General features: G+C 42.7%; 1 protein-coding gene across 4 annotated transcripts in view; it reads left to right on the forward strand.

The window, feature by feature from the left end:
* The first annotated feature begins 5,191 nt into the window (after window positions 1-5,191).
* Window positions 5,192-17,619, forward strand: part of exoc2 (exocyst complex component 2) — a 262,605-nt gene continuing 250,177 nt past the window's right edge. Inside the window, exon 1 of one of the 4 annotated variants that reach the window (XM_080202796.1) lies at window positions 5,192-5,243. The gene's annotated coding sequence lies outside the window, so the exon portion shown is untranslated. The other 3 variants (XM_080202788.1, XM_080202812.1, XM_080202804.1) reach the window with 3 other exon arrangements.

Here is a 17,619-nt window from a genome sequence, read left to right on the forward strand (position 1 = left end):
CTTAGGACTGAGCCAGTTGAAGGCATTGCTACCAAAGGTGGAATGATTAAAATTGCGGGGGAGGTAAGAATTAGAGAGGGTGAGATCTCAAGTTTCGCGGAGGAAAACCATGCGGACATGTGGAGAATGTGCAAACTCCACAAACGCAGTCACCCAAGGCTGGTGCTATGAGGCAGCAGTGCTAAACACTGTGCCACTGTGTCGCCCAGTAATTTTAAGGTTAAGGTCATAGAAACAAGTGAAACTTTTTGAGTTGTTGCCAAACTAGGACCCAATGCAGGTCAGATGTCACTCGACATCTCAGAATTTCAGATTTCTTATTACAATCGAAAATCTAAACTAATGAGCACCAAAGCATATTTTCAAAGCTATATTATCTTGACCTTGGTCCATAATGTAGTTGTCATGTAGGTTTCCCTCATTTTATTTACTTCTGTTCTCTGCGTTACATCCAATTAGTGATGTTCCCACTGCTTCCCACTCTTTAGAAAATGCCAGCCTTTTTGAAAATCCTGGACTCCATCTGATTTTGTTTCCAATGCAACAGAAAGCCTAGGCCCTGAGACTGCTCCCATCAAAGAGGCACGTTGCTACTAATGACATTCATATTTGATCAAAAGGAGAGTCACAGACATTGAAGAGAAACTGTGAGGGTGAGACTTTTCGTATCAAAATGGCCACTAACAAGTATCCAAGAACCTTAGCAAGTTGGTTGGTTTTGTGCAACACTGTTTCTTTTACAAGAGTGAGGCATCAGTAAAAGTTCTTATGTTCTAACAATTTTAGCTGTTAGATTTACTCTGACTGAAATATGTCCTTGGGTTATAGATCAATTAGGAACACAAAGGGCACTTTAAAACATCTTTCCTCCTGAGATTTTATCTGAGAAGTAATCAGTACCACTGAGGGATCCTGAAGTGTGAGCAAGGGTACTGCTGGAGTTAAACAACCAAAACTGTGCTAACTTGACTCAGAAACATGACAAGGTACATTTATAAACGATCCTACTTGGTACAGAAGTGCATGTCAGGAATTTGGGTGTGGAGCCATGAGTAGTACGGCTATTAAAATTCATTCCCAGTGGGCATTCTTGGCAAAGTTTTGCACCGAGAATGTGAATTTGTAGAATCTACCCGTATACGCTTTGCACAGCCAGTCCTGACTTGCGTGAAACTGTCATTTGGCAACTACATGCTATAGACAGGAGATTTTGACCTCGCTGTGAAATAATGAGAATCCAAAGATTGCTGCAAACCAACCTCATGCCAAACAGCAGGCAGCACAAGCTGCTGTTTAAAATGCTATTTATTTTATTCATTTATTAGTGTCACAGATAGGCTTACATTAACACTGCAATTAAGTTACCGTGAAAATCCCCCAGTCGCCACACTTGGGCGCCTGTTTGGATACACTGAGGGAGAATTTAGCATGGCTAATCAGCACGTCTTTCAGACTGTGGAAGGAAATCGAACCCCTAAGGAAAACCCATCCATTTTCTAAAGTCTGTGGTTGCACTGAATCTGGCAAGTTCAGGGAGGGTGAAATTGTAGACCGAGAACTGCTCCTTTATGCCATTCACAATACTACTCTTTCTGGCCAACCAAATAGACTAAATCCAATTAACTAAAGGACAGATTAAAAGGGGCAGCTCCCAAAAGGAGGGGAACCACCTGAAACAAAGGATACAGGGGAAAGGAAACTTAAAACATCAAATCAAAATGTGATTCAAGCGATTGATATTGAACCCAAGTCCCTGCGGTGTCCAGCAGGCACGGAAGGCATTAACAGTGCCCTCGGACACCACACGTCCCTCTCCAAGTGCACCCGGCTGTGAATATAGCCACGGTAGAGGGGCAGACACTTGGGTTGGACGACTCCCTTGGTTGCCCACTGCCTGGACCTGTTTATGGCAAATTTTGCCAGTCCCAGGAACAGGTTCATGCAGAGGTCCTCCACCTTCCCTGCCACCTCTGGGTGTTCGTAGATCAGGAGCATGAGACTGAAGTGCAAATAAAACATCAACAAAAAGGTTTTTGAGGAAACAAAAGAGGTTGTGTAGGCTATAACACGAAATGTACACATGGTCCTTAGGCTCCACACGATTGCAAAAAAAGTCACCTGGGAGCCCATGAACTGGTGCAACCTGCGATTGCACAGTATTGCTGCACGCATCACACTCCACCTGCCATCCACATTACCAAGGCAGCCATCTGTGACTGGCTCAGTATTCAAGTATCCAAATTAAATAGGTCTGCAGGGTGCCAGAATGCCATCAGTAATTGGCTGGCAAATCTGATTTACCAATGCAAAGAGGAGAGCTCTGCCATTGGAAACAGTGATTCTTCCCACTTCATTCCAGATTAACGTTGAAAACCAATCTTTCAATGGGTTGAAGAAACAGCAGGTTAAACATTTGCACTGACTTAAGACATGGATTTGCCAACCTATTCCATACTATTTGACTTTGAGTAAATGGGGTCAATGGGAAGAGAATGAGCATTCCATATAATGCAAAAGGAAATTCTGCGGGTATAGATTTTTGAGTAGATTGAAGAATTTTAAGCAGAGCTCTGGCAAACGTGGAGTTAGGCTTCTGTGCACGTCAAACCAAATACAGTATCAACGTGAACAACAAAGAACAAAGAGTGGTACAGCACAGGAACAGGCCCTTCAAGCCTGCGCCGATCATGACTGCCTAAACTAAAACTGAATGCACTTACGGAGTCTATATCCTTTCATTCCAATCCTATTCATGTTTTTGTCTATGCTGCTATTGTACTTGTTTCCACCACCTCCCTGGGCAATGCGTTCCAGACATTCATCACCCTCTGTGTAAAAAAAACTTGCCTTGCATATCTTCTCTAAACTTTTCCCCACACTTTTTCACTTATTACATCAGCCATCCTTGTAAACTTGTTGAATTGTAGAAGGTTTTCCAATGAGTAAGTTTACTAATTACATTACTGGGCAGAGGCAGAGAGGTTTTTGTGCAAGTAGTTTGAACGTATTCCAACACAGCTCCCTGAGTGAAAGAACAATTTACAAACCAGTGGTATCGCCCAGTCTCCTGCAGAGTTGCACATTGAAAACTCATCAGAGGCAGGAAGGACTGGATATTCCAAAAAGGTATTTGTGTCTCCAGAATCACCACTTATTTACCCGGAATTACAAATATCTCCAATCCCTAACAAGTGTATTACTGAATAGAAGGAACAGGTTCTGTTTGTAAGCCAGATTTAGTATTCCTAAACAATTTGCCAGATTTCAAAGGACATCATACATTCAAATGTGACTGAAGATCCTGTGGAAATTAATTGGCTCAGTGCCTGTACAGAATTCACTGACATGCTGTCTTTTGAGAATATTATCTATAAGGATGGAATCATCTTCTTATAAGCAGACTGAAAAAACATGCTTTACTACCACTCATCCACTACTGAAACCCTCTTCAATGCCTTTTTCTCTCCAGACTTGACAACGCAAATGCTCTTCCACCCTCACAGAACAACATTCTCTGTTGACCTCACATGGGCGAGACAGTAAATTCTGGAAACTGTGAAAATTCCCTAGCTGCCACACTCTGGCACCTGTTTGGGTACACTGGGGGAGAATTTAGCACATCTAATGCACCAAACCAGCATGTCTTTCAGACTGTGGAAGGAAACTATAGCACTCGAAGGAAACACATGCAGACACAGGGAGAATGTACTTGCTGATGACACCAAGATTGGGGGAAAGGCAAATTGTGCGGAGGGTGTGGAGAGTCTGCAGAAGGATCTAGATAGGCTGGGCGAATGGGCCAGGAAATGGCAAATGGAATTTAATGTTGGCAAGTGTGAGGTGGTCCACTTTGGTAGGAAGAATGGTAGGAAGGACTATTACTTACGTGGCGAAAAACTGCAGCAGGCGACGGTGCAGAGGGACCTCGGGGTCCTTGTGCATGAGTCGCAAAAACCCAGCCTGCAGGTGCAGCAGGTGGTCAGGAAGGCGAATGGGATGCTGGCCTTCATAGCGAGGGGGATTGAATATAAAAGTAGGGAGGTCTTGCTGCAGCTGTATAGGGCATTGGTGAGGCCGCAGCTGGAGTACTGTGTGCAGTTTTGGGCGCCGCACCTGCGCAAGGATATTTTGGCCTTGGAGGGAGTGCAGAGGAGGTTTACTAGGCTGATACCGGAGTTGAGGGGGTTGAGCTATGAGGAGAGGCTGAATAAACTAGGCTTGTACTCGTTAGAGTTTAGAAGAATGAGGGGAGATCTCATTGAGACGTATAAGATGATGAATGGGATGGATAGGATAGAGGTGGAAAGACTCTTCCCGCTCAAAAAAGACAGTAGGACTAGGGGGCACAGCCTCAAGATAAAGGGGGGGCAGTTCAGAACGGAGTTGAGGAGGAACTTCTTCACTCAAAGGGTGGTGAATCTCTGGAATTCTCTGCCCGTTGAAGTGGTGGAGGCTGCCTCGCTAAATATTTTTAAGAAGCGGGTTGATGGGTTTTTGATAAGAGAGGGGATTAAGGGTTATGGGGAGAGGGCGGGAAAGTGGAACTGATCCACGACAGATCAGCCATGATCTTATTGAATGGCGGGGCAGGCTCGAAGGGCCAGATGGCCTACTCCTGCTCCTATTTCTTATGTTCTTATGTTCTCTACACAATGACCCAGGTCAGGAATTGAACCCAGATCTCTGGCGCTGATGCAGCAGTGCTCACCGCTTTGCCACCACGATGATATTGGTTGTGGGATAAATATTGGCCAGGACATGGAGATTCTCTCTTTTTGCAAGAAAGAGCATGGGCTTCTTCACCTCAAACCGAGGGGGAGGATTTCAGCCGACCCTCAGGCACTGCGGCACACCCTCGGCGCCGACCCTCAGGCACTGCGGCACACCCTCGGCGCCGACCCTCAGGCACTGCGGCACACCCTCGGCGCCGACCCACAGGCACTGCGGCACACCCTCGGCGCCGACCCTCAGGCACTGCGGCACACCCTCGGCGCCGACCCTCAGGCACTGCGGCACACCCTCGGCGCCGACCCTCAGGCACTGCGGCACCCCCTCAATGCCGACCCTCAGGCACAGCAACATTCTCTCACGCGCTACCCCCGCCCAGGAGCCCATGCTAACACGCGCCGCTTTCGCCTGGTGAGATGATCATGTGACTCCCCGGTGACCCGGAAGTAGTTGACAGCCTGAACCGGATGTTGTTTTCCTCCCGTGGGCCCGGCGGTGGAGCGGAGCGGCTGAGAGTGAGTGAGTGAGTGAGGGGAAAGGCTGGGTTCTGTGACCTGTTAGACAGCAGTGTTTACGCCGGAGTGTGCCGCTGGCAGGGTAACGCTCCCGCTGTGTGTATGCGTGTGTCTGTCCTCCCCGCCGGCAGGGCTCCTTCCAAATGGAAGCGAGAGGGACAGAGTGAGACCCCTGCCCGGCTCTGCCTCTGCCTCTGGTTGTCAGTGAGGCTGAGGGTCAGTCTGTGGCTGAAGCTCAAGCTCCCTCCTCCACACCGCACACCTAATTTAAGCAATTAAATCCCCCCCCCCCCCCCCCGCCATTCGCCGCAGATCATTTAACTTGATTGAAAGTTCTTTCCTTGCCCAGTGCTGCCTCAGCAAAGTGTCAGGACGCTTTGTTTGCCCTATCTTTGTATATCCCACCCTTCTTGTATCTGTGGGTACAGTGCGAGTGCCAATGCACTGACAAGTTCATCACTGCCTAATGATTCGTTTTAAATCAGATTGCTACAATCAATAGTGTTGAGTGGAAAAGTCCTACAGAGGTGGCACAGAAGCACAATGGTTAGCACTGCTGCTTTTCGGTGCCAGAGACTTGGGTTCAATTCTGGCCTCAGGTCACTGTTGTGTGGAGTTTGTACCTTCTCCCTGTATGTGTGTGGGTTTTCTCTGGGTCCTCTGGTTTCTTCCCATAGTCTAACAATGTGCAGGCTAGGCGGATTAGCCAGTTAAATTGACTCTCGTGTCAGGGGATTAGCAGGGTAAATATGTGGGAAGTACGGGAATAGGTCCTGGGTGGGATTGTGGTTGATGCAGACTCGATGGGCTGAATGGCCTCCTTCTGTACTGTGGGGATTCTGTGACTAACAGTGTAATCACTTGAATCCAGGTTGTATATTTTTCCCACATAAATTTGATTTGATTTATTGTTATCGCATGTTTTGCGTTACAGTGAAAAGTCTTGTTTCATGCATGCTATACAGGCACAATGTGCCCTTCCTAGAGTACACGTGGAGAAGGAAAGGAGAGGGTGCAGAGTATGGTGTTGCAATTGCAAGTAGGGTGTCGGGAAAGATCAGCTTCAAATTGGAGCCATCTAAGACTTCATAAAGTTAGAAGGTGTAACGATTTGAATTAGGTGATGAAATCCAGATAACTAATGCAATCTTGAAACATGTTAATATTTGGGGAGGAGTGTACTTTGAGCTGTACATTTTTTAAATTTTTTTGGACTGATGGTAACTTTGCTGCTGGTTTACTAAGTTTTCAGCTTGCCACTCACAGAGGCTATACACTGATAAAATAAAGGTGATTATTTCTTGCTGAATTATTCTTAATGTTTAGCTTAGGAGTATTGACAAGATGCTGTTTTTGTCATTGAGTTTTCCTGATCATTTCATCCTGGAGAAATAACTGTCTAGCTTGGGGACAGACATGAGCAAACGGTGTGTTGCAGTTTGTTGACATGAAATTATGATATAAAAAATTGATCCACAATGTACAAAAGGAACAACTTCTGCCAGTGATGATTTTAATGCTACTTAACCTGTCTGCAGTCTTTGAAATGGTTAACCACACTGTCCTCCTTCATTGTCTCATCACCTCTAGCTGAGTGAGTCTGCACTCACCAGGTTCTTGTTCCCGTACTGTTACCTCTGGCTACCAAGAACCTATCTTAAACCCCCTCTTTAATTTTCATTGACGTGCTGCTCCTCTGCAACATCATATGAAAACAATGATGGGTTCCATCTATATGTTGACGACACCCAGCTCTACTATACCATCACCTCTCTTGATCCTCTTCTCTCTCCCTAAGTTGGCTCTGTTTGTTGAGCATCCAGTATTGGCTGAACTGAAATTTCTTCCAACCAGTATGGGAAAGATTGTAACTAAGTTCAGTCACAAATTCCATTCTGTAGCCATTGATTCAATTCCTCTCCTTGGCAACCCTCTAAAGCTGAACCAGATTGTTTGCAACATTGGTCTTGTTTGACTCTGAGCTTCCAATCATATATCTGCACTGTTTCCAAGACCATCTATTTTCAGCTCCATGACCTTACATGACTCATGTCCTTTCCTCAGCTCATCTGCTGCTGAAATCATCATCTATATTTTTGCTACCTCTAGACTTGACTATTGCAGTGCATACCTAACTGACCTCCCATCTTCCACCCTCCGTAAGCTTGAGCTCATCCAAAAATCTGCTGCCTGTGTCCAAACGCCCACCAAGTCCTCTTCACCATTTGCTGCAATGCTCACTGATCTACATTGGCTCCTGGTTAATCAATGCTTTGATTTTTGAAATTCTTATACTTGTTTTAAACTCTGTCCATGACCTTGCCCCTCCCTATCTTTGTGACCTCCAGCCTATAAAGCGTAGACATAGTTCTGCTTCTCCAACTTTGGTCTCTTCCATATCCCCAATTTTAGTTGCTTCAGATGCCAAGCCGTAAGTTCTGGAATTACCTTGCTACCTCTCGTGAAGGTGCTCCTTAAAATCTACTTCTGACCATGTTTTTGATCCTCTGCCTTAATATCATCTTGTGTTTTGGTGTCTCATTTTGTTTGGTAACATTCCTGTGAATTACCTTGGGATGTTGTACTACACTGAAGGTGCAACGTCAATACAACTTCTTGTAATAACCGTTCAGTTGGCTTACTAAACTGTATTAAAGATTTTGGAAACATGCAATCTATTTAACCTGCCCACACAATGAAAGATTAGTCAGAGAAATATTGATATACAGTCCAGTTTGCTATTGGAAATAAGTCTTTAATAATTGTACAATTGATGGTTGTCAAACTGTTAACAAGTGTGTCTGGTAGATGCATTCAAACAACAGCTAAGAAATTAACATTGTTTAGAACAAGGATAGCAGGCCCATTGGGATTTCCTGAAATTGTAGGTTACTTAAAAACTTGGACTGATAATAGCTATCTTTAAAATGTTACATTATTGAAAATTATGTATTAAACCTGTTTATTATTGTGCTTGTGAGTCTGTTTATAAACTAACAAACCATTAATATATAAATAAACTGCCTTTAATAAATGCATCTGCTGTTGAGGGGACAGATTGCACTTGGATTGGAAATCTTGAAAGGGAGTTTGTTTTGAGGGGTGATTTTGGGACAACTTTTTTTTCTTTGTTAGCAAACAACAGATCCACTGTTGATTCTTATGGCCACCAGTGTGTAGAAAGGTCTTCCATCTTCCATTCAGCTTGCCAAACACATTGTCATGATGATAGAGCTCTTTTAATAGGTTTGAATCAAAAGTTTGGTTTATGGAGGGAGATTGTTTAGGCCTATACCCCCTGGCGTTTAGAAGAATGAGAGGAGACCTAATTAAGGTATATAAGGTGATAAAGGGGATTGACAAAGTAGACGCGGAGAGGATGTTTCCTCTTGTAGGACAATCTAGAATAAGAGGTCATGGTTTTAGGATAAGAGGTGGGAGATTTGAAACAGATGAGGAGAAACTACTTCTCCCGAAGGGTCATGAGCCTGTGAAATTCACTACCCGAAGTGAGGTGGATGCTGCAGAATTGAGAAAATTTAAGAAGAGGTGGACAGTTTTTAATTAGTAAGGGTTTGAAGGGCTATGATGAACAGGCAGGAAAGTGGAGTTGAGGCTAAGATTAGATCAACCATGATAATAAATCACTCACTGAAGGAGCAGTACTCTGAAAGCTCGTGTTGCCAAATAAACCTATTGGACTTTAACCTGGTGTTGTGAGACTTCTTACTATGATAATAAATGACAGAGCAGCCTCTGGGATTAAATTGCCTACTCCTGCTCATCATTCTTATGGTTATAATTCTTATAAAATTTTGATTTGTTATTTTCTAAGTGCTTTAACTTGAAATATTTTTGATATGTACTGGATCAAAATTTTCCTTGAATCTATATGAACGACTTCTAACAATTTGAAGATTTCTAAGAGCATAAATACATTTGCAGCTTGCATTCCGGAACCTACGTTGAATAAACTTGTACTTTAATTTGTGTTCTTTGTGCTAACGTGATTGGCTTGTTTGACAATTTCAAAATCTCTTAATTATATTATCATGTGATGTTATCAAATGACAGAAGTTAAACCATATATGTTGCTTTAATTTGTGATCTCTGTCTCATGTATACAAAGCCTTAAATCTAGGCTTCAAAATGTTTCTTAATGTTCTAAATAATTTTCTGCACCCACTCACCCTCCAAAAAAGCCATGCCTCGAGCTTAACCGCAAAATGTGTGCCCGGATGTTCAATGTTTTAAACTTACATACTCAAATTTGTATAGCCAAATTATTGCTTTTAGTGGCCGTACAAGTTGTGAACTGTAAATCCTAAATTTTAAAATTATGCTTTCCATGCTGACAGCAAGTTAGTAGAAGCAGTCTGTGATCTGGTGTTTGCAATAACTTGCACCTTTATAACGCTTTTCAAAAAGGAGTGTAAAGAAGATCTCTGCAAAGAAGGACATACTAAGAAGGATGATCACCAACTTCGTCAGAGAGTTAGATTTTATGGAACTATTGAAGATAGAGGAGCTGCAGTGCCAGGGGAACTTACAAGGGAATTCTGGGGAGTAGGAATCAGGCAGTGGAAGGCATTGTGACACTGGTGGAGATAAAGAGGAGCATGGGCAGAAGTTGGGACAAAGGAGCCCTGAGCTTGGAAAATTTTAGGGTTGGGAGGATGTTAAAGATATAGAATTTAAATGCAACAGTGAGAATTTTTAATTTGAAGCACAGGGAGACTGGATGTCATCATTGCAGGAGCAATGAGCATGTGGGATATGGTGCAGGCTGGCATGCATGGAACTGAATCTGCATGAGCTGAAGTCTATGAAGGATAGATGTTTTAGGAGAACATTTGAATTTGAAGGTAAAGATTTGGATGAGGCTTTCTTTGGTAAATGGCTAAGGTAAGGTTAGAATTGTATCCTGTTGGGGTTGGAAGTGAAGTTATTTGTGATGAAGGGAATGTGATCAGAAATTCAGCTTGGTTAACAATAATGTGTAGCTAATAAGGGCATTCCCATTACAATTAATGAACAACAAGGATTCGCAAAGGGAAGGAAGAACGAACGTGAACAACCTTATTTTTGGAAAAAATAACATACAGGATTGTGGAAAGCTTTATTCTGTGGTGCTTCTTGATGTCCAAAAAGCATTTGGTTTTTCATGAAAAGCTGTTAGGTCAATTTCTTTGACACTTAGTCAACAAAAACTTACCTATCATGGTCTTGAAAACTTCAATTGACCCAGCACCCACAGTCTTGCGTAGGAGGAATTTTTAGATTTGCAGTATCCTTTTGCATGAAAAAAAAGGATCCTTATTTCTTTCCAAAAATAGTCTGCTCTAATTTCAAAGTTTTGTCCCCTATTCTGGATTCCCCACAAGAGGAGATAGTTTATTGATGCATTATGTTTAATCCCTTAATTATTTCAAGTACTTCAGTTAGATCAGTCTTGTACCTGCCAAATATGAGGAAATACAGGCCAAGTTTCTGCAACTTGTCTTCATAATTTAGCCCCTGATATTCTGGTGAATCTATGCTGTATGTCTTCTCTAACTTTCCTGACGCCCAAAACTGAATGCAGTATTTCAGATGAGGTGCAGTTGAGGCTCTGTACTATTGTTTCCTTTCTCTTGAATTCCAACCTGCTTGGAAAAAAGGCCAACATTCCACCAGCTTTTTGACTTTTTCTCGTATTTGTGCATCAGGCAAATTAGTGATTTATGTACCTGGACAGCTAATTCTATGCTTCACCACAGCTCCTAGTTTCTCATGAAGATGAAAAATTCTGATTTGCCTCCAATCCAAAATGGATAAGCTCACACTTCCCCACATTCTGTCTGCTGTGGTCTTACCCACTCACTTGTCCTGCTTAGCTCTTTGTAACTTCCTGCTGCCATCCACACAAATTACTGTATTTTGTGAATTAGTGCCATCTGCAAACATGGATATCCACACTATATTAGAGTCATTCAAGGATTTGGTGAAATTATGCGGCCCCAGTACTGATTCCTGGGAAACACCAGTTGTTCCATAGAGAATGAATCCTTTATTTTTGTCTCTTACCTTCCAAATAATTACCAACATATTTCATAAGTTTGCCTCCAATTCTGTGAACTTTAGAGTTATTGAGGTATACAGCTCTGAAAAAGGCCATCACATCAAATCACCTAACTGTTCTAATCTCATTTTCCAGTGCTTAGCCCATAGCTTCATAGAATCATGGAACCTCTACAGTGCAGAAAGAGGCCGTTCAGCCCATTGAGTCTGCACAGTCTCTGAAAGAGCATCCCACACAGGCCCTCTCCTCTGCCCCATCCCTATAAACATGACTTATTCATAGGTTTCCTTGTACAACTGACATTTTGTCCTCTTCCACCATTGTGGAAGAGGACTTCAACTGTCCGTTGAAGTGGTGGAGGGTGCCTCGCTAAATATTTTTAAGACGCAGGTTGATGGGTTTTTGATAAGCGAGGGGATTAAGGGTTATGGGGAGAGGGCGGGAATGTGGAACTGAGCCACGACAGATCAGCCATGATCTTATTGAATGGCGGGGCAGGCTCGAAGGGCTAGATGGCCTACTCCTGCTCCTATTTCTTATGTTCTTATGTAAAATGGATAAAATATATTCAATTAATAGGTCTTTATCTTATTATCCATTATTGTTTTTCCTGTAAGTCTCTAAAGAACAGAGAAAATTACAGCACAGGAACAGGCCCTTCGGCCCTCCAAGCCTACACTGACCATGCTGCCCAACTGAATTAAAACCCCTTATCCTTCCAGGGACCATATCGCTCTATTCCCATCCTATTTATGTACTTATCAAGATGCCGCTTAAAAGTCACTATCATATCTGCTTCCACTACCTCCCCTGGTGGCGAGTTCCAGGCACCCACCACCCCTCTGTGTAAACAACTTGCCTCGTACGTCTCCTTTAAACCTTGCTCCTCACATCTTAAACCTCCTGGTAATTGACTCTTCCACCCTGGGAAAAAGCTCTGTCTATGCCCCTCATAATCTTGTAGACTTCTATTAGGTCACCCCTCAACCTCCATCGTTCCAGTGAGAACAAACCAAGTTTCTCCAATCTCTTCACAGCTAATGCCCTCTATACTAGGAAGCATCCTGGTAAATCTTTTCTGTACCCTCTTCAAAGCCTCCATATCCTTCTGGTACTGTGGCGATCAGAATTGAACACTGTATTCCAAGTGCAGCCTAACTAAGGTCCTATAAAGCTGCAACATGACTTGGCAATTTTTAATAGGTGTCCTCTCCCATATTCATAATATGGTTATAACAAATTTTGATTTTAGCTTTGATATCCCATGCAAGTTTAAAAAATCATATTCATGTTTAACACCCTTATTAATTTCATTGTGTATCCCTTTGCTTTTTCTAGCTGTCCCTGTCTGTTGGCTTTTCTGTTCATTTGCATTTACGTCAGCCTATTCTTTTGGCTTGATACTGTCTCCTAACCTCATTTGTTGACCTTGATTCCTTAACTACGCAAGTAAAGCCTTTGCCTTTTTTAAGGTGGCTATTGGTTTTGTGTATTCTCTAACAGATACTTATTTGAATATTTTCCACTGTTTGCCAGCTCATCCATTAACATTTCAGCCCAGTTTAATGTGGTCAGTTTATTTCTTGTCTCTGACGTTTGCCTTGATTGTTTAAAGCTTGCGCAAAAACAGAAAATGCTGGAAAATCTCAGCAGGTCTGACAGCATTTGTGGAGAGAGAGTAAAGCTGACGTTTCGAATCTAGATGACCCTTTGTCAGAGCTCGAAATGTTGGCTCAATTCTCTCTTCATAGATACTGTCAGACCCGCTGAGATTTTCCAGCATTTTTCTGTTTTTGTTTCAGATTTCAGCATCGGCAGTATTTTGCTTTTATCTTTGTTGAAAGCTTGGCTTGAGAGTCTCTTTTGTCTCTATCCGATCTAATATTTGCTGGCTGTAAGATGTTTCCTAAACATCCGATTGTTATCTAAGTCTGGTTTGTTACTCATCACTAATTGAGATGTGACCCTTGGTCCAAATTGTTTTAGAAAACTGACCGTGTACATTTTAGAAATTCATTGCGTTGATAGCTAGCATTGTTCTGCCTCTTCTAGTCAATGATGAAAATGAAAATCTACCACTATAAACACTTTGTTTTTTGTTAAATGTTTCCTTGATCTCATATGTATACATTGTTTGTTTGTGTGTCTTCCCTCCTTCCCCACCTGCCTCCCCTCAAAACACTGGCTCCACCCTCTCTCCACAGATGCTGTCAGACTGTTGAGATTTTCTACATTCTGTGTTTGTGTTACTGGAGCCTGGCATTATTTGCTACTTTTTTTCATTCTGTTCAGTGTATTTCCACTGCCTAATCACTCCTACTGAAAGACCTGCTTTCTGGTGCAGCAGTTGTCATTTATCTATATTGTTGCTCCCTGATCTAGAGGAGGGAACCGAGTATGGTGTCGAAATTTGCTGATGACACCAAGATTGGTGGAACGGCAAATTGCGTGGAGGGTGTGGAGAGTCTGCAGAAGGATCTAGATAGGCTGGGCGAATGGGCCAGGAACTGGCAAATGGAATTTAATGTTGGCAAGTGCGAGGTGGTCCACTTTGGTAGGAATAATGGTAGGAAAGATTATTACTTACGTGGAGAAAAACTGCAGCAGGCGACGGTGCAGAGGGACCTTGGGGTCCTTGTGCATGAGTCGCAAAAACCCAGCTTGCAGGTGCAGCAGGTGGTCAGGAAGGCGAATGGGATGCTGGCCTTCATAGCGAGGGGGATTGAATATAAAAGTAGGGAGGTCTTGCTGCGGCTGTATAGGGCATTGGTGAGGCCGCAGCTGGAGTACTGTGTGCAGTTTTGGGCGCCGTACTTACGCAAGGATATTTTGGCCTTGGAGGGAGTGCAGAGGAGGTTTACTAGGCTGATGCCGGAGTTGAGGGGGTTGAGCTATGAGAAGAGGCTGAATAAACTAGGCTTGTACTTGTTAGAGTTTAGAAGAATGAGGGGAGATCTCATTGAGACGTATAAGATGATGAATGGGATGGATAGGATAGAGGTGGAGAGACTCTTTCCGCTCAGAAAGGACTAGGGGGCACAGCCTCAAGATAAAGGGGGGGGGGGGCGGTTTAGAACGGAGTTGAGGAAGAATTTCTTCACTCAAAGGGTGGTGAATCTCTGGAATTCTCTGCCCTTTGAAGTGGTGGAGGCTACCTCGCTAAATATTTTTAAGACGCGGGTTGATGGGTTTTTGATAAGAGAGGGGATTAAGGGTTATGGGGAGAGGGCGGGAATGTGGAACTGAGCCACGACAGATCAGTCATGATCTTATTGAATGGCGGGGCAGGCTCGAAGGGCTAGATGGCCTACTCCTGCTCCTATTTCTTATGTTCTTATGTTCTCAATTTCTCTTCTTTTCAAAAGATAATTTAGCCTGGAATGTATACCTGCCATCCATGCTTGGGTTGTAGTCAGCGCTCTGCATTGCCTAATATATATTTAAGCTGAATTTGTGCTTCTTTTTCAACCATCTGTCATTTTTGCAAATGTAAGTATGACTGTCTGCTTTGACTGAAGGCTGGCTTGAACTGTAGTCCGAGACATCTGGAACTCTCCATTTTACGTCTTCTCAGCACCCACAAGTTAGCAATTGTGATATTTCTCTCTCACTGGTGTTAGAAATAATTATAGAATCATACAGTACAGAAGGAAGGACATTCAGCCCATTGTGCCATCCGCCTTCTGAAACATTTGTTCCAGTCCCTGGCCTTCTCTTCAGATCTGGAAAATGTTTCCTATTTAAATATTTAATCAGTTCCCCTTTGAAAGTCATTATTGAATCTGCTTACACCTCCCTTTAAGGCAGTGCATTCACTTGCTGCTGAAAATAAACTCTCTTCATCTTCCCTCTGATATTTCTTACCTGTAAATCAGATCTTAATAATTTGTTCCTATCAAAGCCCATCAACATTTTGAATAGCTCTATTAAATCTCCCCTGCCCCAAGGAGAGTAATGCTAGCTTCTCTAATTTCTTCACATTGCTAGAATGGCTGAGAAACTTCAGCAAATCTTACCTGCACCCTGTCGGAGACATTCTCCCTAAGGTCCTGGAGAGGTTGCAGAGGGAATCTATCCAGAAGTTGTTACCGTATCAGGGAATAGCCACAAGTCCAACAGACTAAGTTAGCGAAAATAATGGAAAAAAAATTGCTTTTCAGTTTTGAAAGGAGGCAGCTAATAAGTAATAGAACCTAGAAGCAGGAATAGGTCATTTGGTCCTTCGAGCCTGCTGTTCCGTTAATTTTGATCATGGCTGATCATCAGATTCAATATCCTGACTTCCCCCTCTTTCCCCCCATGTACAAGATGGTTAAATGGTAAAGAAAATGTATGTTTGAAACACACTTTTAAGCTAAACCATTATATTCCAAACTAGATACAAGATTAATATTGGGCAGTTCTCCAAACAAAGAATGATCTTTATGAGGAATGAACTTTTGGACCAAGTAGTGGAGGCAAAGCTCCTGGAATGATTCAGGAAATGATTGGCCCATAATGTGTGAATTTTAAATGAGTGACCTGTCTTGTCTGTATCTGTCCTGTGTAATGGCATTGCATTTGTGCACATTTCCAAGAAATCGGTCAGGTTAGCCAATCAGATGGATGCTAGGTGTACCTTCAGCATTGACTTTGCATCCTATTAAGTTCATGGCTACGGGTCAAATGTTTGCAAGGAAGCACTCTGCTGATTATCTCCTACAGCTGATGAATCAGTACTACTTCATTAGTGTTATCCTATACAATCAGTGTTTGTAGGAATGTGGAGACAGGATTGTGACTTTTACACAATTTCTTTAACAAGATAAAACCAAAATACTGTGGATGCTGGAAAGCTGAAATAAAAAAAAATGTTGGACAACCTTAGTAGGTCTGGCAGCTTCTATGGAGAGAGAAATATATGTGGTGTATATGGATTTTAGTAAGGCGTTTGATAAGGTTCACCATGGTAGGCTTCTGCAGAAAATGCAGATGTATGGGATTGGGGGTGATCTAGGGAATTGGATCAGGAATTGGCTAGCGGATAGGAGACAGAGGGTGGTGGTTGATGGTAAATATTCATCATGGAGTTCGGTTACGAGTGGTGTGCTTCAGGGATCTGTTTTGGGGCCACTGCTGTTTGTAATTTTTATTAATGATCTGGATGAGGGTATAGTTGGGTGGATTAGTAAATTTGCTGATGACACCAAAGTCGGAGGTGTGGTAGATAGTGAGGAAGGGTGTCATAGTTTGCAGGAAGACTTAGACAGGTTTATGGACGAAAAGGGATTGGTTTAGGTTAGTGGGTCATTGTTTTGTAACTGGGCGGCGCAACATCGTGGGCCGAAGGGCCTGTTCTGCGCTGTAATGTTCTATGTTCTATGTTCTATAAATAGGATTAATGTTTTAACTCCATAAGACCTTTCCACAGAAGTTCTGCAAAAAGATCAAATGGACTTGAAATCTCTCTCCACGCTTGCTGCCAGACCTGCTGAGTCTATCCGCCATTTTCTGTTTCTCTTTCTTTAATTGGATAACCTATACCCAGTTTTTCCTGACAGTTTATCGTGGAAAAACTGAATATTTTGCATGTTAGCCAAAGAAAACTTGCATTTATATAGCACCTTTCATAACCGCAGGATATCTCAAAGCACTTCAGCCAGTGAAGTATGACTTGGGAGTATGTTTGAAGTGTAGTTGCTGTTATAATGTCGGAAAGTTGTAGTGTAAAATTTGTGCCATGACTTATGATAGATGTCAATTTTAGTGCCTTGCTCATAAGCCAGAATATCTAACCTTTTGCAATGTCCCTTTTATTCCCACCTTTTTCTCGTTGCCTTGTTGCTAACTTTTATTAGGGCACTGAGCAGTGGGGGGATGTAGTGATCTGGACAGTATCAGTTCCAATCTGGAATTGACTAACGAGAGCTGAATCTCTTGAGTCTATATTTTGAGCCTCTGATGGACTGGGCAGCTTCCTCATAATACTTCCAACTCGTTGATTGAGCAATAACTTCCAAAACCTTGGACGGTAATGCTGTGTGGTTGAGGAAAGGATGCCATCTGGTGATATGAATGGAGTCCATCAGGAATACCTGACAATCTGGTTACCACAAATCCTTCAATGTGGTTGAAGGATGAGCATCATTTCGAACTTCAGGTTAAGAAAATGCCTGCTGTTTCTTTTTATGTTTTATAGTCGCTGTGAGAATTCTTTGTTGAGCTTTTGGTTTCCAGGTCTGTGACCTCTGCTTACAATTTTAAAAACATTCTTAATAATAATCAGGACCATCTGGTCTATTTAGAAACATGATTAGCACAGATGTTAGCTTTTAG

Source organism: Carcharhinus amblyrhynchos, chromosome 2 (genome assembly GCF_965287045.1).
Source record: "Carcharhinus amblyrhynchos chromosome 2, sCarAmb.v2.hapA, whole genome shotgun sequence".
NCBI classification, from domain to species: Eukaryota; Metazoa; Chordata; class Chondrichthyes; order Carcharhiniformes; family Carcharhinidae; genus Carcharhinus; species Carcharhinus amblyrhynchos.